The 27,874-nt window shown below is 36.9% G+C and overlaps 2 pseudogenes; one reads left to right on the top strand and one right to left on the bottom strand.

Moving 5' to 3' along the window:
- The first annotated feature begins 15,540 nt into the window (after positions 1–15,540).
- LOC149240490 (L-type lectin-domain containing receptor kinase S.4 pseudogene) lies at positions 15,541–17,190 on the top strand (annotated as a pseudogene).
- A 5,927-nt stretch (positions 17,191–23,117) lies between these two features.
- Positions 23,118–24,732, bottom strand: LOC149240489 (L-type lectin-domain containing receptor kinase S.4 pseudogene; annotated as a pseudogene).
- Positions 24,733–27,874: the final 3,142 nt, after the last annotated feature.

The following is a 27,874-nucleotide window of genomic DNA, read 5'->3' as shown; positions in this document are numbered from 1 at the left end:
TGATCTCGGTCCACCAACAAATCCTCAATCTTGAGCTTCCACGACTCAAAACTCTGACCATTAAATTTATTGATCTCTATATTTCCTTTGTTCGCCATCTTCTTTCACTGCAAGAATTGTTCCCGTAGATCTTCCACTGCATAAGGTCTACCACAGACCCGAGTGAAACCCCTCAGCAGCAAAGGCGTCCCCTTGAAGCTGAAATTGCTCTGATACCAAATGTAGGTTTTAACCCTGTACAAAAATTACCTATAAACGAATTCTTAAAATAGAAAATTAATGGCGAGAACGTAAAACAAACATACATAGATATTTTCCCTTGGATCCCAAAACTGGGACTACCAGACATTTTTCATTATATTCCTTTCAATGTTACAATACATATATATATATATATATATATATATATATATATATATATATATATATATATATATATATATATATATATATATATAGATAGATATATATAGATATATATATATATACATGTCGAAGAATTCATAAACCCCAATCCACTAACCATGTAGTAGAACATAACCGTAGTTCCCTTGAACGAATCCACAACATACCATGGGCAAAAAACCATCATGCCCAAAAGCATGCACAAAACCACCCAAAAAAAATTCTGGGGCGCTGGCCCAGACCCCCCAAAAATTATTCCTGGGGAAGTCATGGAAAGAATATAACACATACCCAACATTATGTTTTGGTCTAAAACTATAGTTAAGGATGAGAGTGACAACATGATAACATCTGGTGTAGTGGGAAATATAATTGTGAATCCCAATTTTAATATGGCACTCCATGGATGGTTTGCCAATTCATGTACTGCATCAATTTGTTATGTTTTTATGGAGGAATCCAGAATAGAATCGGGGGTATATGCTCTTATATCTAACTAAACAAATTCTTCGTAAAGACTAGAACAAGATATCACTACAAGGCTTGTGCTAAACACACAATACAAAAGTCTAGCATGTGTCCAGGTTGAAGGATTGCCATAATCAACACACTCTGTAAGGGCAACACTTATGCTTGAGAACAAGAGAACATCTCCAAGTATCCTATCTCTAGTAAGAGTCAATGCTTCAAATGGAAAGTGAGAACAATTGGTTTGTGTGGTTGGACAAAATGGTTGTAATTATTTCCACACTACGCAAATTTTAATTCTAGCTAGTTGACATGCTTAAGTCTACTAATTTGACATGGTTAACCTCTAAAATATAGTCAGTATGTTGTGTCCTTAAGTGAATATACTCTATATATTATCTATATTGACCTTAAGTTATAAAAACCATTTTTTTTATCCAAACAATTCTCCTAACCTAACATTTAGTTTTAAATAAAATAATTTACATTTATGATTTAAATATTCAATTAGCATGTTTAACCTCTATAATATAGTCTGTTTGTTGTGTCCTTAAGTGAATATAATAAATATATTATCTATATTGACCTTAAGCTATAAAAAACCAATTTATTTATCCAAATCACATTTATAATTTAAATATTCAATTAAATCGCATAACATATCATATCTTCTTTCTTCTATGCTACTCTTTCCTATGTTACCGATGTTTCCTTTACAACATGTGGTGCAATTGCTAGTTACACATTTTTTACCTTTTAATCAAATTGATTAACTGAAAAAATTGTTATATGAATAAGTGTCATATGACATACCACAGTTGGGCATACCACAGTTGGGCAAGTGGTATTGATAAGGTATAGTATGGTAAAAAATGAGTAAATCTCCATGGTTAAGAATCTTGTTCTGGGTTTTTTAAATGTATATATGTTTTATTTAAATATTAATTATTTTTATAATTAATGATAGTTTAAAATAAAATTATATAATTAGTTTGTTTAATTTTTTAATTTTTGATAACATAAAATATATAGTAAAATAAGTATTTTGATGTTTATTATAGGTTGATGTTTGTATATATTTACTAGTGATTTAATTTGTATGACTATATTAAATATTAACTCTTTCACAGCTACAATAGTAAGAATCTATTTCTTAATGTTAATTGAATATACGACCAAGTTAGGAGTGAGAATAGAGACCATACTACATTTCCATACCATATGCATATATGTTTGTGGTTATGTCTATGAAAAAAAATGTATTATGTGTTTATTATGCTGAGGCTATGTCTATGGAGGAGGTGTATTATGTGTTTATTATAATATTATATGCATATATGTTTGTGGTTATGTCTATGCAAGAAATGCATTATGTGTTTACTAAGCCGAGACACATTCTACAACATAGTATGGGGGCGGTGTGTAATTTCCTCCAACTTGGAGTTGATAAGTGTCATATATATATAATTTAAAAAACAATGTTCGCTATAATAAAAAACAAAAATGAATAAACATGTTTAATGTGTAAGTGACTTGAGTCTGCATAAAAAATATTATAACAACATCTATTGTTTTTTTCAGAGATCTGGGGGACTCCGTGATGTTGCTCCTCTTAGGGTTCCTGCGCAAACTCTGATGGCCTAATCCTCTGTGCACACTGTATCGAAGCTCGGTGCCTCGGGCTTCTCTGCTGACTCTTTCTCCATGAATCCGCCCTCCAGAGGAGTGGGAACGGCCCCTCCTCCCCCAAACGGTTCCTCTTCGGACAACTCTGCAAGGGCAGACACAAATGCCAGTCCCGGCTCCACCCCACTGGCCGCCCATGTTATCGATCCCGCTATCGACAATGCTGGAAACACTGCTGCAGGCTCCGCGACCGCTAAAGACAAAGGCATAGACCAAAATGCCTCGACGTCACTGCCAAAGGTGTCCTCTGCTACATGCATCCCCAAGACTTCAGAAAGAACCAAAATAGATCTCCCTAGTCACCGAATCAATGGCCAAATCCAATATATGAGGGATCATGCCCTCATAGGCAAGTTCTTAGGACTCTGGCCTACTGAAAAGGCCTTGCAAGGATGGATCGCTCCCAAATGGAAGCCTAAAGGACAAGTTACCCTGCAACTTGGTCCCAAAGGCTTCTTCACTGCTATTTTCAACTGTCTAGAGGACAAAACTCATATCTTTGAGGGAGGCCCGTACTTCTTCAACTCTGCAGGCCTGTACCTTCGTGACTGGATAGAGAGATTCAATCCAGACAAAGAAGATTTCAACTGGGCTCCAGTATGGATCTGTATGGACTCTCTTCCCCTGGAATAATGGGATGGGGAGACCTTAAAGGACATAGGCAATGGCCTGGGGGTTTTTATCAAAGTCGCTGAGGAAACTAAACACCGAAAATACACCTCCTATGCCAGGATCTATGTACACATGCATCTGGCCAAAGCACTCACGGACTCAGTAAGTCTATTTCATGACGATTTTGAATGGGTTCAAACAATAAACTACAAGCATGTTCCATTTCGTTGCAGGAAATTCCATGACCATGGCCACCTATTCAGGGATTGCCCATTGAATCTTCAGTCTAAAGCCCCTGTCACTGAGACTAGCAAAGATGCTGAGGGATTCACATAAGTCACCAGTCGAAGAAAGCATGCCAAGAAATCTCCAGTCGCCCCAGATAATCTCAAGAAAATTGAAATACGAAACAACTTCGAAATCCTGACCTCTCAAAATAACTTGGAGGATCACCTTTCTATACCTTCTTCTTCATATCCACCTCCTACTTCTTCCCCCCTCTTCCAAAATCTTCAGCTCCGCTCTCAGCCTCCGATCTCACCATCATCCCCGCCTCTACCTCCTCTGATAATAAAGATCAAGATACAACCCTTCAAACATCCAACATGGAGATAGATGCAGCTCTAGCTCTCAGTATCCATCAAAAGCCAAACAAGGAAGAACAGAACATACCGATACACATGGATGAGGAACTAGAGATTATAGATCTGGGTGATCTGGAGATTTTCAGCCTGGAAACAACGTGTCGACAGAAAGAATTCAGTGCTATACCCCCCCGGCAAATCGAAAGTCTTGAAGTAGTTTTAGCCAGAGCACAACATAACAAATGTCTTGGTATTCAGGCAGGCAGTCTTTGGGATGGAAAAAAAATACTGAAAGATTCGAAGAAACGCATGCGTAAAACGAATCTGCAGAGGACCATTATTATTGGAGAAATGTTGGTGGAATCTGGTAGATTCCCCAAGCTGACCAACTTTTTCAAATCTCTTCCCAACTGTTCCTCATGAAGCTCATCTCATGGAACGTGAGAGGGCTTAACATCCCTGTAAAACACAGCATGTTAAAAAACATGATCCAACAAGAAAAGCCTTCATTAGTCTATCTACAAGAAACAAAATGCAATAGCACTGCACTGGAAAAGATCCTAAATAAAGCCTGGTCTGGATGCCGTTCAATCTCGGTGGATGCTTCAAGGGCTTCAGGAGGGCTAGCAATCATTTGGAACCCTCAAGTTCTCTCCCTTCATGATTTTCACGCCTCACACTACTTTATTCAGACAACTTTCCACCTAATCAGGACCAATATCCATGGTCATCTCTCTAATGTGTATTTCCCACAAGATTTACAAAAGAAGTTGGATCTACTGGACACTCTCACAGCTCTCAACTCTGTCAGGAGCTTTCCCCTTTGGATTTGCGGTGGTGACTTCAACATCATCACAGCTTTGGAGGAAAAATCAGGAGGAAGATCGAGGCTGGAAGGAGACAGCATCGGCTTCAAAGACTTCATCCACAGAAATCAGTTAATGGACCTACAGACTTCTAATGGTATGTATACATGGACCAATAAAAGAAGGGGACCACAGCATATAGCCTCCAGGCTGGATCGATTCCTTATGTCAGATAATGCCATTCACCTGGGTGGGGACTTTCATGCCTCTATCATGCCTCAAGTGGGCTCTGATCACTGGCCCATAATGCTACAGTGGTCGCGTCCGGGCTCTAGGTGTAATAGACCTTTTCGCTTCGAATCATTTTGGTTTTCACATCCTAACTTCAAAGAAGTAGTTAACGATGCCTGGAAATCCTTCACTCCCCCTGAAGGAGCCAAGATGTTCCAGTTTCAACAAAAGTTAAAACACCTCAAAAAAGCTCTCAAATCATGGAATCGCACTCAGTTTGGTAACATTTTTGACCATCAGAAAGTGCTGGAGCAGCAAATGAATACATTGCAACAGTGTATTATCTCTGAGGGAAGAACAGAAGACTATGCAAAACAGGAGAAGGCCCTCTTGACCAAGATTGAAGCACGAAGGCAACAAGAAGAGACCCTGTGGCGTCAAAAATCCAGGGTCAGATGGCTTAAGGATGGGGAGAAAAATACCAAATTTTTTCACAGGTCTACTATTCAAAGGAGAATGCACAATAACATCGCCTTCATTAATAATCAGCAAGGGGAGCGACTGGAGGTGCATGAAGAAGTGGAACAGGAATTCAAAGAGTACTTTCAGGACATTCTTCGGGAGCCTCCGGGCTGCAGAAATCAGGCCATTCGATCTATTACGCAGCATATTCCAAAAATCATTACGGCGGACCACAACAATATGCTTCTCCAGCCTATCTCTATGCAGGAAGTGGAGGACGCTATGGCCCAACTTAAGGATGGCAAAGCGCCTGGCCCCGATGGCTTCACAACCAATTTCTTTCATGCTTTCTGGGAGCATATCAAAACAGAGGTCTGGGAGCTCATGGAAGAATCACGATCGATGCATTGGATCCTTCCTTCCCTTAACACGACCTTCATAGCGCTAGTACCTAAAGTGGAAGAATCCAATACACCTGATAAATATAGGCCCATTGCACTCTGCAATGTAATCTACAAACTCATATCTAAAGTCCTGGCGAATAGGCTCAAACCTCTTCTCCCTCTCCTCATTTCGCCAGAGCAGACAGGCTATGTAGAAGGGCGCCAGATTCTGGACGGTATCATTCTCTCACATGAAGTGATCCATTCACTCAAGATTCTAAAAAAGCCAGGTATGATTCTCAAGTTAGATCTTTCTAAAGCTTTCGATAAACTCAGCTGGACCTATATTAATCAAATGTTATTAGCATTTGGCTTCTGTGCTACTTGGACACGTTGGCTTATGAATCTTATCTCCTCCCCCTGTTTCTCCATCCTTCTTAATGGTTCTCCTTCCTCGCCCTTTCGTCCCTCCCGGGGTATTCGTCAAGGCGACCCTCTCTCCCCGTTCCTTTTTGTTCTCATGGCTGAAGGCCTTAGTCGCCTTCTTCATTCTGCTATCTCTTCACACTCCTTAAAGGGCATTTCTCTTCATGGTCAACCCCCCATCTCTCACCAACAATTTGTCGATGACAATATGCTTTTCGGCCATCCGTTAGTTCAAGAGGCCTCTGCCTTCAAGTCCCTGCTGAATCTCTTCACAGAAGCTTCTGGCACCACCATCAATGCTTCCAAATCCCAACTATTCTTCTTCCACACTCCCATTCTCACTCAGAGAAATATAGCCAGGATTTTGGGCTTCCCGATAGCTGTGCTTCCTTCGAAATATCTTGGAGCTCCCCTGTTTGACTCAGCCATCAAACATGCTTCCTGGAGATCCCTCCTTGACAATTTAGAAACCAAGCTCTCTTCTTGGACCTACCGCTCGCTTAACATTGCTAGAAGGCTTATCCTAATCAAATCCGTTCTCCAAGCCATGCCTCTGTACTTATTTTCTATATTGGCAGCCCCTAAATGGGTTCTTAAAAAAATTCGCAATCTTCAAAGAAACTTTCTTTGGGGTTCCTCAGGCCTCAACAGAAAATGGGCTCTTGTCAAATGGACTGAGGTTTGTCTTCCAAAGTCAGCCGGTGGGCTTGGTCTAAGGGATCCCCTCCACAGCAATAACACCATGGGCACCCGCATCTGGTAGAATTGGATCTCCAAACCGCACACTCCTTGGGTACGTCTCTGGCAGGGCAAATATGCTCTATGCAATCCATTGGAGGATCTCATCCGCATCAGCATGACCACCCATGGCTCGTTGATTTGGAATGCGTCCAAGCAACATAGTGCCTTTACTCAAGCGCACAGCTTCTGGGAAATCCATTCAGGTACCACAACTAGATTTTGGGAGGACTCTTGGCAACAACTTCCCAAGCTCACCTCTCTCTTCCACAAACCCAAGTGGCAAGCTACTATGCAGCACAATGATCAAATCCATGTCCATCAGTTTTGGCAGCATCAATCCCCTCAAGGTTTTCAACTTTGGAGATCAGATGGCACCTGGCAGGCTAACTGGCAGGAGGAAACTTATGAAGAGATTGATCAAGAGCTCAAACTTAGGAAAATTAAACTCTCAGATCAGAAGGACGAAGTGCGATGGGGATATACATCCAAAAGTATGTTCACTACCAAGGAAGCATACCAACTTCTCTATCAACCCACGCAGATAATAAAGGATCAGCTATGGGATCAGGTTTGGCAACCAAGCATCTGGCCTAAGGTCTCTACTTTCCTTTGGCTACTAAGCAAACAATGGATCCTCACTTGGGACAATCTACAAAAGCGAGGATTTACTGGGCCTTCCAGATGTCCCAATTGCAATCTTCACACAGAGACCATCTTGCATCTCTTGGACACCTGCCCATTAGCAGCACAACTTTGGGAGAGAACTGCACAGTGCAACAGAAGAATGGGCAGACGTGTGGGAGATATTTTAAACACCATCAGGAACTGGCCTCGGCATCCTTTCCAAAGTCTACTACTCAATTCCCTCTGGAACCTCTTACCGGGCTTTGTCTATTGGATCATCTGGAAGGAGAGAAATAACAGGATCTTTAAAAATCATAGTATGCCCCTTGACACCCTGTGGCTACTTCTCAAACAAAACCTTCAAGAAACTCTAGCTCTAAGACACTGACAAGACTCGGATTTACCAGCTTCACCCCAGGAATGCCTCATTCCGAAAAATTGGAACCTAGACCTCACATTTTTAGCTCAAGTCAAGCCCAGCTCCTCCATTCATACTGATTCTCCTCAATTTTGGTCTCCTCTTGCCACCCACTCTTACAAACTGAACTTCGACGGAGTTGCTAAGGGCAATCCTGGGCTGTCTGGTTACGGTGGTATTTTCAGAGATGCTGTAGGTTATGCTCTGCACATATATCATGGTTCGCTTGGAAGAGACACCAACAACGCTGCCGAACTTGAAGGCTTATGGAAGGGCATTTGTATAGCAGAAATAGAAAATTTTTTCCCTCTAGAGGTAGAAGGGGATTCTCAAATATTAATAGAGGCAGCTATTCAGATTCACTCAGGCACCTCAGTAGCAAAGATCGCTTCGAGCTGGCAGCTTCTAAGCAGATTGGAACAAATTGAAGAATGGCTCAGGGCATCCCGCAACATTACCTTCAAGCACATTCGACGTACAACTAACAAGGTAGTAGACAGACTGGCTAATCAAGGCGTCGATCAGCAGCTCCCATTCTTCTCTGGTCCACTGAGCAGTTCTAATGATGCACAACTCAAACAAGACTGCACTCTTCTGGTGCAACAAGATCTATCTCTCCCAGATGCGGGTGTGTAACATTGCGTCCTCTGGTCAGTCTTCAGTTTCGATATTGGTGTATTCTGTTTGTATGAACTAGTCATGGTCATGGTCCTAGAAGCTCTTCTGGTCAGTCTTCAGCAAGTCTTTTTGGTCAGTGTTCAACTATGTAACGTGAGCATGCCGCATCTCTGGGCTAGACTTCTCTAGGCCACTGCCTCTTTGTAAAAATATTTTTGTATCAATATAGGAGTAGACAAATTCAAAAGAAAAAAAAATGTGTAAGTGACTTGGTAAAAATATTTCATTTTTACTCTTATCCAGAAATATATTTCCATATCCATGTGAACATGTGAAATAACATAATTTTATATTAAATTTATAGAGATAAAGTAAAATAAAAAATCTTATATTTTCACTTTTCATTATGAACAAGAAGTATATTTTTTAAAAATATTTAGAAACACTTAAATAAACTATTTGAATATGCGAACTAATTTATTTCAAGATTAGAAAAAAAAAGGCGAGATAAAGTCACTGTTGACCATAATAAATTATTTCAATGCCCTAAAAAAAATTATAAAGAAATTTGGATATGCAAATAAATGCTGTATAAATCATAAAATGATTTAAAATTTGAAAATTTGATTTAGAAAATTGAGTATATTTTTGAATGTACAAATGAATTATAAACAATAAACGAATTTAAAAATCTGAAAATATTTTCAAAGTTCATAAATAGATTTATAATTTCGAGTATACAAATAGATTTAGAATTCTTAAAATATTTTTGAATGTACAAAAGAATTAAATTCATAAAAATTACAATAAAAAGTAAATAAATCAGTATAAATCCATCCTAACTCTGGATCTATGATCTCTCCAGGTGCAAGTCTTTCATAGTACTCAAAAAATAAAAAAATCAATGGTAGAGAGGGATCACATCTCTCGAGGTGCAAGTCTTTCATCAATTTTTGTACTCAAAAAAGAGGTTTGCAGCTCGAGAGATTTGATCCCTCTGGGCACTTGATAGATTCAGAGTTAAAAGATGGATCTATGTTGATTATAATTTTGATATAAACATGAAAGATGTTAATTGTGTTGATTTTATGCTAGATATTATTAATATAAATTGTATTTATGTATTGATAGATTTGAATCTCTGATTTAGTGGGAACTAAACCCCACACAAAATAATTGGTCTACACTTCATGGGTCAAACAGTAATTGATTTTAGTTACTCAAAACAAATAACAATTTTTGTATACCCCAAAACAAATAACAACTTCATTATTAATTTTAATCCATTAGTCTCCTTTAGAGATGGATTAGTTGGCACAGTGGAATGTTATCCCCTCGACCTAGTTTAAAATCCCACATGAAGATATCTTTGGCCCTTTGTGATAAAGCTCAAGGAGTAGGCTCCCCAACCTTCTTACAATCTCAACTCTTGCTAAGTCATAAATTCTTGGTATATTTAGCTTATAGGCTATTGGATATACTCTTAGTGTTATAGTGACAACATCTAAATTTGATTTTAAGCCTCCTCTAAATTACTCAACATATTACCAATTCACTGTAAGTTAAAAAATAAAATCGCGTGAGAATGCAATAGTAAAAACACCTAACATCTCATCTTTAATTAAATAAAATTAAACCCATCACAAGGATGGAAACCAAATCAATACAGATTGTGATAAAATTTGAAGCCATCTTTGTTACCGCGGATTGAACCGATTTAACCGAAAAGTTATCTGCTCACTTCGAAGTTAAAAAAGATTATTTTCACTAACCCCAAAAGATTATTCGGTTCAGCCTTGTGACAAGCGGGAATAATTTCCACTATACTACAATGATTATGATTAGGAGGCAGTTGCTCTCTTCAAAACTGAAAGAAATTTACAACAATGACTGGGTTGTGATATTTTTCGCTCACTTTAAAACCAATTGGAAATTCCTTGCTTACTTTACTTTAAAAATTGAGGTACGAACAGTAACCATGGACTCAGATGCAAGGATATCTGTTGGGAATTTGAAATTTTCTTTTTGTGTTCATTTCTCTATTATTACTAATTAAGATCCGTTTAATTTTGGATTTATGATGTGCGGAATGGGATCAAATTTGTCATTGTGTAAATTTTCTTTTGGAGCTTAGAATTTGAGGTAAGGTTTTCACCTCGAGGGATTTGATCTCTCTCGGTACATGATAGATCCAAAATTAGATGGATTTAGGCTAGTTCCAGTTGAGGGCAACAATGACATATTTTTAGATTATCATTATTATGTATATGTTTGAGATAAACATCATATTTTAAAAATTACATTATGTTTTCTTTGTTTTACATGATTATAACATTCTCTTTTTTAATTTTGTTTTTGTTGTTTGCCTTGTATTTGTTTGTGCTTACACTGAAATCAATGCATCTAATGCAAGCAATCAAATAAGATTAGAAAACATCTACAGTGAAATCAATGAATATAGTGCAAGCAATCAAATAATGAATATAATGCAAACAATCAAATAAGATTAGAAATCAACATCTACACTATTATCAATGAATCTAGTGCAAGCAATCAAATAAGATTAGAAAATCAACATCTACAGTGAAATAATGCATCTAGTGCAATCAATCAAATAGGATTAAAAATCACCATCTACACTAAAATCAATGCTTCTAGTCTAAGCAATCAAATAGGATTACAAATCAACATCTGCACTGAAATCAATGCATCCAGTGCAAGCAATCAAATAGGATTAGAAATCCCCATCTACACTGAAATCAATGCATCTAATGCAAGCAATCAACTAGGATTAGAAATCAACATCTACATTGAAATCAATGCATCAAGTGCAAGCAATCAAATAGGATTAGAAATCAACATCTACAATGAAATCAATGCATCTAGTGCAAGCAATCAAATACATTAGAAATCAACATCTACATTGAATTCAATGCATCAAGTGCAAGCAATCAAATAAGATTATAAATCACCATCTACACTGAATTCAATGCATTTAGTCCAAGAAATTTTCTTCCCCCTCTCCCCCCATCTATATTTATATCTCCCTCTATCTCTCCTTCTTTGTCTTTCTATGTCACCCCAAGCATACAGACTCTCTCTCCATCATTTCCTTGTCACTACCTCTCTCTCTCTCTCTCTTTCTTTGCTCCCTCTCTCTCCTTCCATATCCATCTCTTTGTCCCTTTCTCTCTCCTCCTCTCTCTCCCTTTTTCTCTTCTCTCTCTCTGTCTCTTTGCCCTCCAACCCTGTTACTATTCCCTCCCTCTCTCATTCTCTCTCTCCTTTTCTCTCCCCCCTCCATATTTGTGTCTCCCTCTCTATCTCTTACCCTTCTCTCCCTCTTTCACTCCTCTCCTTCTCTCTCTCTTAATTCCTCTTCTCCCCTCTCCTTTAGTGCAAGCAATAAAATAGGATTAGAAAACACCATCTACATGAAACCAATGCATCTAATGCAAGAATTGTTATTCCCTCTCTCCCTCCTCCATCTATATTTATATCTCCCTCCATATCTCCTTCTTTGTCTCTCTATCTCCCTGCACCTCTCCAGCCCCCTTAAACACACATGATTTCCTTCTCCATATCTATATATATCTCTCCCTCTCTCTATCTTTTTCTTCTTCCTTCTCTTCACCTTACATCTATATATCTATATCTCTTTGTCTCTCTTTTGTCTTTCTATATCACCCCCAAAACATACACACTCTTTCTCCATATTTATCTCTCTCTTCCCTCTTACTTCTTGCTCTCTTTTCTTTCTCTCTCTCCACCTCCCGTCTCACTCCCTCTCTCTCTCCACCTTTCTCTCTTCGTGTTTTTCTTCTTACCTCCATCTCTTTCTCCTTTCCTCTCTCCTCTCTCACGCATCCTGGTTCTCTTCCTTCCTCGCTCTCCCTTTCTCTCCCACCTCCCTCTGTCTCTCCCCGTCATCTCTCTCTCTCTCTCTCCAACTTTGTCACTATCTCTCCTCTCCCCCTCTTCTCTCTATCTCTCATTCTTGATATCTCTATCTCACCCCTAAACTTATACACACTCTCTCCATCTCTCCCTTGTCACTCCCTCTCTCTCTCTCTCTCTCTCTCCACTTTTCTCTCTCTCCCTCTTTGTCCTTCCTCTCTCCCCCTTTGTCTCCTTCCTCTCACTCCCTCTATCTCTCCACTTCTATCACTCTATGTCTTTGTTCTTTCTTCCCATTTATATCTAGAGTTAACATATATCATCATATATTAATATATATATATATTATAATATAACAAATTTAATGTGATATTAAATTTGATGATATTGTATTAATCTTAAGTTATTAAATTTATAACATTAATATTCAATATTAATATTAGATTTAATAATATTTTAACATGGCACGCTAACAAAATTTTCAAATATTACAACTTGTACGTGGAAATATATATGTTTTTAGAAATTTTAATATATCCATAGGATATGGTTTTCCTTTTAAACATTCATTTTACAAATATTTAATTCAAAGAAATTTATTAAAAGATTTTGGAGCAAGATTTTTTATTTGTTGTATTGAATAAACCTTTTTACTTTGTTTTAAGAAATGGTATTGGCTTTAGTAAAGAGTAAAGAAGTTTAAAATTTTATTTGATCTGGAATTTTAATGTGGTATATTTTTTTTTTATTGAAAGTAAATTTATGATCCATTTAAATTTAAGTTATATGATAAAAAAACTATTAAATGTATCAGATAATTGTATTGTAACTTTTTTTTATTTATATGACTATTTTCATTTTGTTTAGGGTCCATATTATTTTTTTTATATTTTACTATTAAACTTATAAGATAATTGTATTGTAATTTTTTTATATGATTATTTTCATTTTGTTTAGGGTCCATATTAATTTTTTCTATTTTTATTATTATTTCTTTTTTCTAGTGACATTAGTTATTTTTTCTATTTTTAGATATTTAAATTTTTTAATTTTGAGTGATATTAGAAAAATTTCAACTTTGATGATGAACAAATATCCTTACACATTATATTAAATTATAGAATATGCCTCTCAATCCAATAACCAATTTACTTTAGTGGATTGTATATAAAATAAGCTACTCTTCCTCACTTCCTATAACTCTTGAAACCTTAACTTATCTTCGTTATTCTATTTTTTTACCAAAGTTAACCACGTAAATCGAGAAAATAAGTGCACAGGGAGGAAATATGTAATTATTAATCTCATAGAAAATGCAAAGGGAGAATTAATGGCAATGCTTCTTGAGTATTAAAGGTTGATCAAATTATTATTAATACAATAATTTAAATTAAATTATGTTTTTTATTTGAAAAAGAAAAAAAAAATTGATAGTAATAATTATTTTAGTTTATAAAACACTATAAAATTATTTTTATTTGGTCAAGAATTTGTTTTTCTTGGACTTAAGGAAATAGGTTAATGGTCCAAGACTTAAAGGTATATTATTTCTTTAAAAAAAACTTTAATTGTGATTTTTAACTAATATTATAACACTTTTATATCATATATTTATTTTCTATTATATATATATATATATATATATATATATATATTACAAACATACTATTGATTAATACAATAAAATTATCTTCAACTAAAAAACAAAAAAACTATTAGATAAATACAATAAAACGATATTCTAAACCAAAAAATATTGTGTAAATTTTAGAGGAAACAATTTAAAATTTGAGAAAATATAAACTATTTAAAAACTTATTAAAAAAAATCAACAATTCTACCTATAACAAAAGTCAAAAGATATTATAACTAAATTAAATATAGAAAAAATATTCATATTTGTTGAATTGAGGCTTCTTTGATCCATATCAAGTAATTTACAAGAGATTTTTCGGTGTAAATCACATGATATTTCATTTGTCGATCATTTATATTTTGAAGTTTTAGCTCAAATCTGGTGAAAGAGCTTTATGGCCAAATCTTAATTTTTGTTGTCGAAATAAGTTTTTAAGTACATATATAGTATGAACTCGCCATTTTTTTTTATTTCCCTCACCACGTTTTTGACTCTGTTCATGCAGCTTTCCATTGGTGGTGCTCACAATGCGAGGCAAGGCGTCCCCTTCTTGTTATCACGTTATGGTATGCCTGGAAATGGCGGAATCATAAAATATTTAGAGATTCCAAGACCCCTTTCTCTGCCATCCTGCATAGTATTTGCTCTAGCTTTGTTGCTATCACAGGTTTTCAGGCATAATACATTTGTCTTATCATGTTTTTTTGCTCCCTCTATTTGACTTACTGCCAAAGCATGTTCATCTCCAGCCATCTAGCTTTATGTGCAACCATTGTTTGTATCCATCATACTCAGAGTTTTGCTATATGTCATCCTATCATCATGATCCAGCTCTATCTGACTTGATATCCACTCAAGTCCTTCTCATATGTTTTCATTGTAGCTCTTTATATTGACTTAATATAATCTATATCGCTTTTTCTTCTGGAAAAAAAGTACATGTATAGATTTAGCACCCTGAGACACTTGAATTTAAATTGTGAAAAATTTACAATTCAAAATTGTAATTATCGCGAATCGAACCTGTGTTACTCCTGTCACAAGTGGTAATGGTATTACTCACTGAGAATAGAAAACATCAACTCACTATAGAGTTTGAGGCTTACCCGACCCGTTTCATCACGCGCAACAGGGGCCAAATGGAATTGTTTTCTCACTTTGGACTCAGATGCAACTGTCTCAGCATCAATATCAAACTGAATTGTGGACGGAACTTGAAACCTCCATCTCGTGCAAACTGCCTAGGTAATAATGTTGCTGTTCGTCTCTCTTTATTATCATAACTGAACTATTTTGATGGTCCCCGTGTGGGATTAAGTGCGCTATTCATCCCGAACTACTCTGATGTATCCCTATGCACATGAATGAATCAATTAATTAATTCGTGGTACTTTTTGTTTTAGCTTATTTCTTACGGTCAGTTGAGAAACACCGTCAAGTAGAAGAAATCAGAGTGCATTTTCATGGGGAGTAGTCTACCTAGGCGGTAGAATGGCCCGTTTTCCGGCACCGGCCAGAAAATCGTCCGGCTCCAGCCACCGGAATGTCTCCACCCTCCGCCACCCTCCTTCTCCGCTTCTCCGCCACCCTCCCCTCCCCTGGCAATCCTGACATTCCACGGCCTGACAAAAAATTGGATTCGTATCACAGGGAATGGGGCCTGACATCCACTGACAGACTACTCCGATCCGGTTCCAATTCGAATTGTCACCCGCGCGCTGGTATTCATAATCATAACCCTGTTGCATAATCGCCAAGATTTCAATGCATAATCGCTGACCCGGAGAGGTAGACTACTCCTGATATCTATTCATGTTAACCTCTCAGATGTCCTCCTTGATTATATGTATGTTGGGTTTTCAACATCCACAGGGCTGCTTTCTAGTGCTCATCGCCTTCTCGGATGGAGTTTCAGGATGAATGGGCCTGCACAGGACCTTGAACTCTCAAAGCTTCCTCAGATTACATCTGCAAATTCTATGGTGAAGACTAGAAGGTTCATAGTTGAGGTATCCATAGCTGCCGTAAGTATCACAGTTCTTGCAAGTCTGGCAGCAGTTTACCTTATTGGGGGGATTCGACAGAGTGAGGTGATTGAAGAATGGGAGCTTGAATATGGTCCTCATAGATTCCCCTATAGTGAACTTAAAGTGGCCACAAAGGGATCTAGGGACAAACAGCTGCTGGGGTTTGGAGGTTTTGGTAGGGTTTATAAGGGCGTTATTCCCAGCACTGGGCGGGAAGTTGCAGTGAGCGGGTTTCGCATGAATCCAAGCAAGGGGTGAGGGAATTTATTGCAGAGATTGCAAGCATTGGCCGGCTGAGGCACAGGAACTTAGTTCAGCTTCAAGGTTGGTGTCGGTATAAGGAAGAGCTTCTGCTTATCTATGATTACATGCCAAATGGTAGCCTTGACAATCTCTTGTTTGAGAGCACACAGAATATGTTGACTTGGTCGCAGAGGTATACAATTTTGAAAGGGGTTGCTTCGGCTTTGCTTTATCTTCATGAAGAATGGGAGCAGACAGTAGTCCATAGAGATGTCAAAGCAAGCAATGTATTATTAGATGCATATTTGAATGGCAGGTTAGGGGACTTTGGGCTTGCTCGTTTATATGAACATGGTTCAAATCCTCACACCACCCATGTAGTTGGAACTATTGGATACCTTGCTCCAGAGCTTCCTCGTACTGGTAAGGCCACAACAAGCACTGATGTGTTCGGATTTGGGGCTTTATTACTTGAAGTGGCTTGTGGAAGAAGACCCATTGAGCCGAAGATGTCTCCCGAAGAATTAATTTTGGTTGACTGGGTTCGAGAGTTGCATTCCAAGGGAAAGCTTTTGGAAGCAGTTGATCCTAGACTTCTTAATGAGTACCCTGTTGAAGAAGTTGGGCTCGTTCTTGAACTGGGTTTGCTTTGTTCCCATCCTCATCCCGAAGCTCGACCTAGTATGAGAGAAGTAGTGCAAATGCTTGCAGGCGATAAAGCACATCCTGTGCCACCTTCTGAACCTCCTTCGGCAGACACACCTACAAGAACTGAAAATCTTGTTGAATTCATTGTTTCATTTTCTTCATACAAGCATGGTTCATCTATTGCTATCTCACATCCTAACAGAAGCTCAGATGGTAGGCTAGCTTTCACACCGGATAGAACATCACCACTTTCATTGTTAGCAACAACAGCTTGAAAGGTGTGTGTAATTAAAACAAGTCATGGAGTAACTATTGTTGAAAAAACATATTTATTTTGGTCCATTGGTGCATGATCCATGTCTTCTTGTTTATTGGACTGGCCAATGATGAGTTACTTCCTCTTCAAACAGACTAAGAGCTGGAGTTCTAGAGATACAGAGCTTGGAGTTTTCCTTTTGATATATCAGAAAAAAAGGCTAACATATCTGAAGTCTATGATTGCTGAGTGTAGACAAACTGTGTGCAGTTTTACTAATCTTCAAAGAGTATTTGATGCAACAAACTGTAGTGATTTTTCTTCTGTTGACCCAATTTTTCATCTCAGCAAATGGCTTGATTATCTGATACAACAGAGTGTAAATTTAGAGGAGAATTTCTTCTCTGATGTTTAAATTATATTTACAAGTCACAAAAAAATAACAGTGTGTGTTGAGTTTCTTTCAAGTGTGAAGATATGCCGAGTTACATTATCTGTGTAACTAGCAGTTTCCATTGTATATGAAATGCATAAAGAAATCTATGGCTTGCATTCTTGTGCTTCAGAAACAAAGTTGTTTCCCAATTGTATTTCTGATTTTAGGGGCGAAATTGTTTCAATGTTTGTACATTCCTTATAGAAAAAAAGGTGAACAATCATATGTTCCCTCTATATTAAAAAAACAATCCTTGTTGCTTTATGTACTTCTTTGTTATAGTTTTAAATATTTTGAATTTCCTATTTATCTTCACAATTTTTTTGTTGTAGATTCTTCTCTAATTGCTATAGGTTGCTCTCTAGGTAAAACAATTTAGTATCAAGTGGTTGTTGGTTTCAAAGGGGGACATCTTTGTTGCCAAGTTGAAGAAGCTTGGTTTGCAGAATCTTGTGTTCTTGAGGCCTTGTTTTGAGGTCTTGATAAGAAAGCTAGAGAAATCTCATTTTCTAGGTAAAGAAGCTCAAGTTGGACAATGTTGTGTTGTTGTAGTAGTGATTATTTTGAGGTAGCTAGCTTCAGTGAGAGGCTAATAAGATATATGTGGTAGGAGAAATGACATCTAGACATTTAGAGATCGATAAATTCTATGGCCACAACTTCCATTTATGGAGGTTGAAGATGGAATATTTTCTTATTGAAAGAGAGTAGAAATCAGTATGAAGGACACAAAGTCTGACATCGTGAAGTAGGAGGACTTGGGCAAGATGAATGATAAGGTCATGGCCTTGATTGGTCTTGATATATCAAATTCTATGTTAATGGATGTGTTAGGAGAAGCTAACTTAAACAGGGTGCACAATTTGATTGATAACTGCTATAATATATGTGTGAAAGTAGCTCATCTGCAGAATAGGTACTATTGAAGGATGAGCATAAAGTAACAGGAATTGCCACAAAATCTGAGTAGGGCAGTGAACCTCTCCACTCATGTTTAGATTCCAACTCAGATGACAGTTAAAATGAATGATTTCATAACTTAAGCCTTCAGACCTGGAAATAATAGTCATAAAGCATACATGTATCAAACCCAATTGGGCTATCAAGTATTATTGATTGATAAAGACACCAAATCTCTGTAAACTTCAAAGAGCTGTTGAAATAGTTCCCTATTAAGCAGATGTGAAATCACTACACATCAGAACTTGAAGTCCTTAGATTTATTAATGAAGTCTTCTTGTACGACTAATAAATTTATCTGAGCTCAGATATAGCTAGATTCCATGACGTCAGAATTAAGAGGGCATAGATATGCTTCATTTAGGTCATTAAGGGAATTGCTTCATCTAGGTCATTATCCATATCTAACACAAACAAAGATTGATTTCAAAGTGGTGTTTTCCAAGAATGTATATGAATAATGAAAAATGCACATGTTTAAAGCTACTATGGCTTTGTTTAATTTAACATTCCATGTAAACTGATAAAATAAACTAACAGTTGTTTATTCAAAGAAACTCAGTTAACGAGATTAATATGTTTCCAGAGGCACAAATATGACAATTATCGATAGTACATAACACAAACTTAACCTGAAAATGTGTACTATAATTAAGTGAGGACTTATTGTAAGCATGCTACATGGGTTAGATTTTGTTTAGCAAAGCAATCAACACCCTTTTCTTTGATTTTTGGTAGACTACTCCCTTTGGCCTGAAAGCCAACCCCTATTACATTGAAAATGATCAACTTTACAGAGAAATAAAGCTACTAGCTTTAAGGAATGAAATCCTAACAATAAACTAAAATAAAACAATCTCTGGCATGTTACAGGAAATCTGGAAATGATGGAATGGAATGCTTCAAATCTGAATTAGATCCACAGTTGATTGCTGACCCAATGCCTTGAAATCTGATATATACTCCACAGTTGCTGATTCTTCTCCATAAAATCTGAGACATGAAGCTGTTCCCTGAAAATCTGTCAGATATCCTTTAAACAACGCAAATTTTGCCACCTATCCGTTGTCACACAACACCTTTTTCTTTTACCAGGAGGAGTATTCTCCCTTGAGGAAGAGTAACTCAAATTAAATCTCAAGCATTTTGCTTGTTTAAAGCATCAGGTGGTTTTGAAACATGAACTACAAAATGAGTGCCCAAAGGAGCAGATTCAAAATACATAGAGGTGCCACTGGTTTGTGTGTCTAGCTTTCGACGGCTCCCCTCTGGCTCACATAGCTTTGCTTTTCACTTAATACATTCCAAAACACCGTTGGTTCATCCGCAGACTTTATCAAATCCTTTGACAGTCTATTACCCACTACAACACTGTTTGTTCCTCTGAAGATTCATTTGCAGATTTCAAGAATCTGTTCATTTCCATTCCTGCTCTTCCAGAGATGTAGTGTATAGATACAAAAGGAAGTTACAAATTTACAACATACACTTTTTAAGCTTGAAATGAAGCCATAGAAAATGGATGCACCGTTAGAATTATTATTCAAAATTTCTCATTTTGTGACCAAATCACTCTCTTTGTTTAATGCTTTAGAAAAGCAAATAACCGTATTCTATTACCGTGCCACAACTAAATGATATACAGACAAAATCAATAAGAGCCATGCTAAATATGAGCTATAACTCATTCATATAGTTGAATTACCAATGTCAAGCCATTCATAGGCAAATATAAAAGAGATCAATGCTAGTCCATAAGGCAAAGTAGAAAAGAAAAGAAAAGGTACCTTAGATCACTAATTCACTCACTGAATGCTAAAAGGGACTAAAACAAGTATATAAGCAATGGGTGAAACTGTACACAGAATTGAACATCTTCATTTAATCTCAATCTAGTTCTCACATTTAGGTTTCTAAAATATGTGAACATGTCTTTGATCAACCAGAGTTTGTTGATGGAGAGGCAAATCACTTCAACAATTTCGTAAAGGTGACTTAGACACTATAACCTTGACATGAGATTCAATCAATATTTAACAAAATATATTTTCTATATTTCCCAATCATTTGTGTCATGAGATGATATAAAACTATGATGATGTCAACATTGTAGTATGTTACTATGCCAAGAAATTTGAGGCTGGAGGCCTATAACCCTCCTCAATGTCTCCCACAAGGTTATTACAAACATTTTAAGAAAATGATTCAAGTCGCAAGCTTCCAAAATCATAAGAAAGAATATTATCACCTTGCAGAGCATCAAATTGGCCAGGGAGATGAGTAAGAAGGCTCACTTCCTTGAATTTGATCTTGACAAGTCATATAATATAATTAAGTGAGGATTTATTGTAAGCATGCTACATGGGTTAGATTTTGTTTAGCAAAGCAATCAAAACCCTTTTCTTTGATTTTTGGTAGACTACTCCCTTTGGCATGAAAGCCAACCCCTACTACATTGAAAATGATCAACTTTACAGAGAAATAAAGCTACAAGCTTTAAGGAATGAAATCCTAACAATAAACTAAAAATAAAACAATCTCTGGCATGTTACAGGAAATCTGGAAATGATGAAATGGAATGCTTCAAATCTGAATTAGATCCACAGTTGATTGCTGACCCAATGCCTTGAAATCTGATATATACTCCACAGTTGCTGATTCTTCTCCATAAAATCTGAGACATATACAGTGCTTGTATACTCTGCATATACAGTGCTTGCATATATAGTGCTTGTATACATCAGTTCCTCATTTTCCGAAGAAGTTAGATAAAAATGTCATAGTGCACAATGAAGCAGTGTCAAGTTAGTGGTTCAAGTCATTAATTGACAAGAGGATGGATCATCTACAGCACAAATGACAGGAGGAATGCATCAAAAGCATGGACAACACCATGATTTCTTATGTAAAGGAGACAAATGTGTTGGTTGGTATGGACATATTTTTTATTTGTGTACTTTATAAAACTACAAACTTGTATTTATGTAAGCATTGAAGGTTATAGAGTAAGGACAGGATGCATAATGTATTGGTTGGTATGGATGTAAGGGTTTATTTGTTTACAAGGAGAAAAAAGAAACTGTAGCCTCTAGAAGTGATTCATTATGTCCATCTAAACAAAGATATGATATGCAGATCCATGATGTTAAGATAATAAATTCACACAAGCACCCAATTATCAAACATTGACACTTGAATATGCAATACCAAGCTTTCAAGTGGTATCAGACCTGGGAATGGGCAAGTTTGTAATCTTCTTCAAAAGTACCAAATCAGGCTTCACAGAATAGAAACTATTTGCTTTTGATTATTAGAACTTGCAGCCAAATTTTTCTTCCCTAAAATTGTTTTTTGTCATTTGTTTGTAGCATAAGTTATAAAGCCACTAATGCCCTAAACTCTGCATATACAGTGCTTGTATACTCTGCATATACAGTGCTTGCATATACAGTGCTTGTATACATCAGTTCCTCATTTTCCGAAGAAGTTAGATAAAAATTGTTAGCTAGCTACCTCAAAATAATCACTACTACAACAACACAACATTGTCCAACTTGAGCTTCTTTACCTAGAAAATGAGATTTCTCTAGCTTTTTGATCAAGACCTCAAAACAAGGCCTCAAGAACACAAGATTCTGCAAACCAAGCTTCTTCAACTTGGCAACAAAGATGTCCCCCTTTGAAACCAACAACCACTTGATACTGAATTGTTTTACCTGGAGATCAACCTATAGCAATTAGAGAAGAATCTACAGCAGAAAAATTGTGAAGATAAATAGGAAATTCAAAATATTTAAAACTATAACAAAGAAGTACATAAAGCAACAAGGATTGTTTTTTTAATATAGAGGGAACAGATGATTGTTCACCTTTTTTTCTATAAGGAATGTACAAACATTAAAACAATGTCGCCCCTAAAATCAGAAATACAATTGGGAAACAACTTTGTTTCTGAAGCACAAGAATGCAAGCCAGAGATTTCTTTATGCATTTCATATACAATGGAAACTGCTAGTTACACAGATAATGTAACTCGGCATATCTTAACACTTGAAAGAAACTCAACACACACTGTTATTTTTTTGTGACTTGTAAATATAATTTAAACATCAGAGAAGAAATTCTCCTCTAAATTTACACTCTGTTGTATCAGATAATCAAGCCATTTGCTGAGATGAAAAACTGGGTCAACTGAAGAAAAATCACTACATTTTGTTGCATCAAATACTCTTTGAAGATTAGTAAAACTGCACACAGTTTGTCTACACTCAGCAATCATAGACTTCAGATCTGTTAGCCTTTTTTCTGGTATATCAAAAGGAAAACTCCAAGCTCTGTATCTCTGGAACTCCAGCTCTTAGTCTGTTTGAAGAGAAAGTAACTCATCATTGGCCAGTCCAATAAACAAGAAGACATGGATCATGCACCAATGGACCAAAATAAATATGTTTTTTCAACAACAGTTACTCCATGACTTGTTTTAATTACACACACCTTTCAAGCTGTTGCTGCTAACAGTGAAAGTGGTGATGTTCTATCCGGTGTGAAAACTAGCCTACCATCTGAGCTTCTGTTAGGATGTGAGATAGCAATAGATGAACCATGCTTGTATGAAGAAAATGAAACAATGAATTCATCAAGATTTTCAGTTCTTGTAGGTGTGTCTGCCGAAGGAGGTTAGAAGGTGGCACAGGATGTGCTTTATCGCCTGCAAGCATTTGCACTACTTCTCTCATACTAGGTCGAGCTTTGGGATGAGGATGGGAACAGAGAAAACCCATTTCAAGAACGAGCCCAACTTCTTCAACAGGGTACTCATTAAGAAGTCTAGGATCAACTGCTTCCAAAAGCTTTCCCTTGGAATGCAACTCTCGAACCCAGTCAACCAAAATTAATTCTTCGGGAGACATCTTCGGCTCAATGGGTCTTCTTCCACAAGCCACTTCAAGCAATAAAGCCCCAAATCCGAACACATCAGTGCTTGTTGTGGCCTTACCAGTACGAGGAAGCTCTGGAGCAAGGTATCCAATAGTTCCAACTACATGGGTGGTGTGAGGATTTGAACCATGTTCATATAAACGAGCAAGCCCAAAGTCCCCTAACCTGCCATTCAAATATGCATCTAATAATACATTGCTTGCTTTGACATCTCTATGGACTACTGTCTGCTCCCATTCTTCATGAAGATAAAGCAAAGCCGAAGCAACCCCTTTCAAAATTGTATACCTCTGCGACCAAGTCAACATATTCTGTGTGCTCTCAAACAAGAGCTTGTCAAGGCTACCATTTGGCATGTAATCATAGATAAGCAGAAGCTCTTCCTTATACCGACACCAACCTTGAAGCTGAACTAAGTTCCTGTGCCTCAGCCGGCCAATGCTTGCAATCTCTGCAATAAATTCCCTCACCCCTTGCTTGGATTCATGTGAAACTCGCTTCACTGCAACTTCCCGCCCAGTGCTGGGAATAACGCCCTTATAAACCCTGCCAAAACCTCCAAACCCCAGCAGCTGTTTGTCCCTAAATCCCTTTGTGGCCACTTTAAGTTCACTGTAGGGGAATCTATGAGGACCATATTCAAGCTCCCATTCTTCAATCACCTCACTCTATCGAATCCCCCTAATAAGGTAAACTGCTGCCAGACTTGCAAGAACTGTGATACTTACGGCAGCTATGGATACCTCAACTATGAACCTTCTAGTCTTCACCATAGAATTTGCAGATGTAATCTGAGGAAGCTTTGAGAGTTCAAGGTCCTGTGCAGGCCCATTCATCCTGAAACTCCATCTGAGAAGGCGATGAGCACTAGAAAGCAGCCCTGTGGATGCTGAAAACCCAACATACATATAATCAAGAAGGACATCTGAGAGGTTAACATGAATAGATATCAGGAGTAGTCTACCTCTCCGGGTCAGCGATTATGCATTGCAATCTTGGCGATTATGCAACAGGGTTATGATTATGAATACCAGCGCGCGGGTGACAATTCGAATTGGAACCGGATCGGAGTAGTCTGTCAGGGGATGTCAGGCCCCATTCCCTGCGATCCGAATCCGATTTTTTGTCAGGCCGTGGCAGGAATGTCAGGATTGCCAGGGGAGGGTGGCGGAGAAGCGGAGAAGGAGGGTGGCGGAGCTCCAGGAGGGTGGCGGAGGGCGGAGACATTCCCGGTGGCCGGAGCCGGACGATTTTCCGGCCGGTGCCGGAAAACGGGCCATTCTACCGCCTAGGTAGACTACTCCTTTTCATGGCGGTAGTTTAGTTTCACGATTATGATTTTTTTGCTTTGAAAATTATGGAAATTTTGGATATATTTTGAAAAAATTTAGTAGAGATTTTCATAAATCTAAGTAAAAACTATCAAAATTCATAATTTTAGGTATTTTGGAGGTTTTTGATGGTACTGAATCCATTTCCACCATCAAAAATATGATTTAAACATTATCCCATAAAATTTTTTGAAATTTTTTTCCCAATTCAAATAATTCCTCAACTTCATCTATTTGAACTCTAGTTATAATTGTTTTGTATAAATATTAAGTTATCATGATCCATTTATGTTTGTAGTTGCACACACAAAAAGTGTATTATGTTTCTATTAACCACTTTGACGTGAGAATTAATGGTTGGATATGTTCGACTCTTACATCCAACATTATTTATACCAACTTCATTCATGTATTTGGAAACTTAATTCTTTTTAAAATCAAAATCACAAGTAACATCACGATTACGGTATAGTTTGTTACATGGCTCAATAATGATTATTTTTTAAAACATATCAACCACATTTTTAACATGATGTCAAACTTTTGTTAAGAGGTTGATAGATTTGTAAGCAAAACTATTAGAACTAGCTACCAAGGTTTCTATAATATTTAGAGAGGTATACATAATACTGGCTCATAGGGCATAATAAATACATATATGCATATATTTATATATAATAATTATGTAAAAGTGATTTCTTTTAATTTGTTTAACAGAAATATTTTTATTAAATATTTGAAATTATATATATATATTGGTATGTAGAAATATATGAGATAATGGTTGAGTTTGTATTTAGATGTTAGTAAGTGATAAATTTTCTTGCAGTGATAATGTGGATGAGTTTTTTTTATATACTTTTTTATATGTGAATGTGGTAAACTTTATGGTGTTTTAAATAATTGTTGATTCTTAGAGAAGGCCAATTGTAAATCAAGTTGAATCTCTGGTAGGGAGTGTCAACTACTTGTATGGCATTGAATTGTGCAATAATACCTGAGTGGTCTTTTTTCAATAGCTTCTTCATAGACAATTGGATGCTAGCACTATATATCAGTGTTGTTAAAATCGCGATTTTTTCAAAAAATCGCGATTTTATCCATAACCCGATCAAATCGCGATTTTTATCCATAAAAATCGCCAATTTTTTTTATACCCGATTTTTTCGAAAAAATCGGGATTTTTCAAAAAATCGGGATTTTTCAAAAAATCGGGATTTTTTCGAAAAAATCGGGATTTTTTGTGAAAAAATCCCTACTGGCGCGGGCAGCGGGCTTTTATATGCAAAAATCGATTTTTTTTTTTATTCATTTGGCTGTCCGCGCGGAGGACATCAGTGAAAGCAGTGACATTTTCTCGCAAGAGGGGCAGAGGAAATCAATAGGATTAGAGTCTTAGACTTTCATTTTATTGTATATGACATTATGACATGATGAGATACATTATCATATTTTTTGTTGATATTTTGAGGCTGAGTTGGGACTCAGGACTTACTATTCAGGACATGATTCAATGTTATGTGTGATTTTAGCGCTAGAAATGATATTCAACATCTTATATATTAGTTTTTTTATCATATTTATGTGTCAATGTATTTATTTTATGTTGTAGATGGTTTAGATATTAAAAAAATTGAAAAAAAAATGAAAAAAATGAATATTTTTGTGCCAAACGATTTTTTCCCGATTTTTTCCGCTTTTTTCCCGATTTTTACGATTTTTTCCGCTTTTTTCCCGGCGCCGAATAAATCCCGATCGCGATTTTAACAACATTGCTGTATATCACCCCTAAATTGATGTTCAAACTAAATGTCTCAACAAGTGTTTGGAAGCATATTATTGATACTTTACTTTAGAGCACCATTCCTAATGGGTTTAGTGGTTACCTTTGCAATACTGGTGGTATAATATAACTTATCATGGTGCCACTAAAATGACTCCCTTTGAGGTTGCTTATTGTCAAAATCCCCCATCAATTCTATCCTACTTACCATGAGATTCTAAGGTGAAGGAGATACACAAAACCCTCATGGCTCGAGCCAACATTCTTTGCACTCTCAAGGATAATCTCATAATGACTTCAATAGGGATGAAGTGGGTTGTTGATCAAAATCATTCCCAAATTCCATTTTTGAAGAAGGGGGTAAGGTATTCCTCCATATGTAGCCTTATAAGAAAACCTCACTTAAAGACAACCACTTCTAGAATATTGCTTCCACGATTTATGGCCTCTATAAATTCCTAAAATGTATTGGACTAATGGTTTAAAATTGTAGCTTCCTAGCCACTCTAAAATTCATCCAAATTTTTTGTCTCTTTCTTCAAGAAAGTGGTCAGGTCTAATTTCCATGTTCAAGCTAGCATTCCATAACTAGATGAAGAATGTGTCATTTAACGGTAGCATGTGGCCTTCCTTAATAAAAGAGAGTGTTGTCTCCAACAACACACTATCCAAGAGCTATTGATATGATTTTGTCATCTTTGACCTTGAGTACAATGTTTCTTTATAGCTGGGTGGGGGGGGAGGAGGGCATGTTAGTGTCCTACCTTAACCCCCTTGAGTACATAGATAGGTTGTTATGTATTGAAGCCATCTCTAGTAATCAGGTTGATGTAGTAGATATAGTGTAAAAAAAATAATTGTAAGAAGGCTTACTAAAAAATTCTATCTACAAAAGGAAGAATCATAGACACTCTTGTTTATGCTCTATTATACTCACTACAGAAACACTAGAATTTTTTTGCGATGGATTCGCCGAAGGGGGCTCCTCCCCCTCCCCACGACAAGGTTGCTACATTTTAGGTCCTCATGGTTGCACTTTCCTCGAAAACTAGGAGCAAGGATGTGTAGTCAAAGTTCGTGAAGAAGTCTGAAGCTATAACCTCGGTTGCCCTTCCCTCGAGGTTTCACATAACAACTTTAGCTTTCTCTGATCATGCCCTTATGACAAAGTTCACAGGGATGTGGCCTTCTCCTCATTCAATGGATGCATGGATAGAAAAAACTTGGAAGTCAATGATGAAGGGTAATATCAATT

Source organism: Pinus tabuliformis, chromosome 8 (genome assembly GCF_031772625.1).
Source record: "Pinus tabuliformis cultivar Carrire ecotype Pingquan chromosome 8, CPIR1, whole genome shotgun sequence".
In the NCBI taxonomy this organism is placed as follows: domain Eukaryota; kingdom Viridiplantae; phylum Streptophyta; class Pinopsida; order Pinales; family Pinaceae; genus Pinus; species Pinus tabuliformis.
Note: the sequence above shows the minus strand (reverse complement) of the source record. Positions and strands in the feature narration are given on the sequence as shown.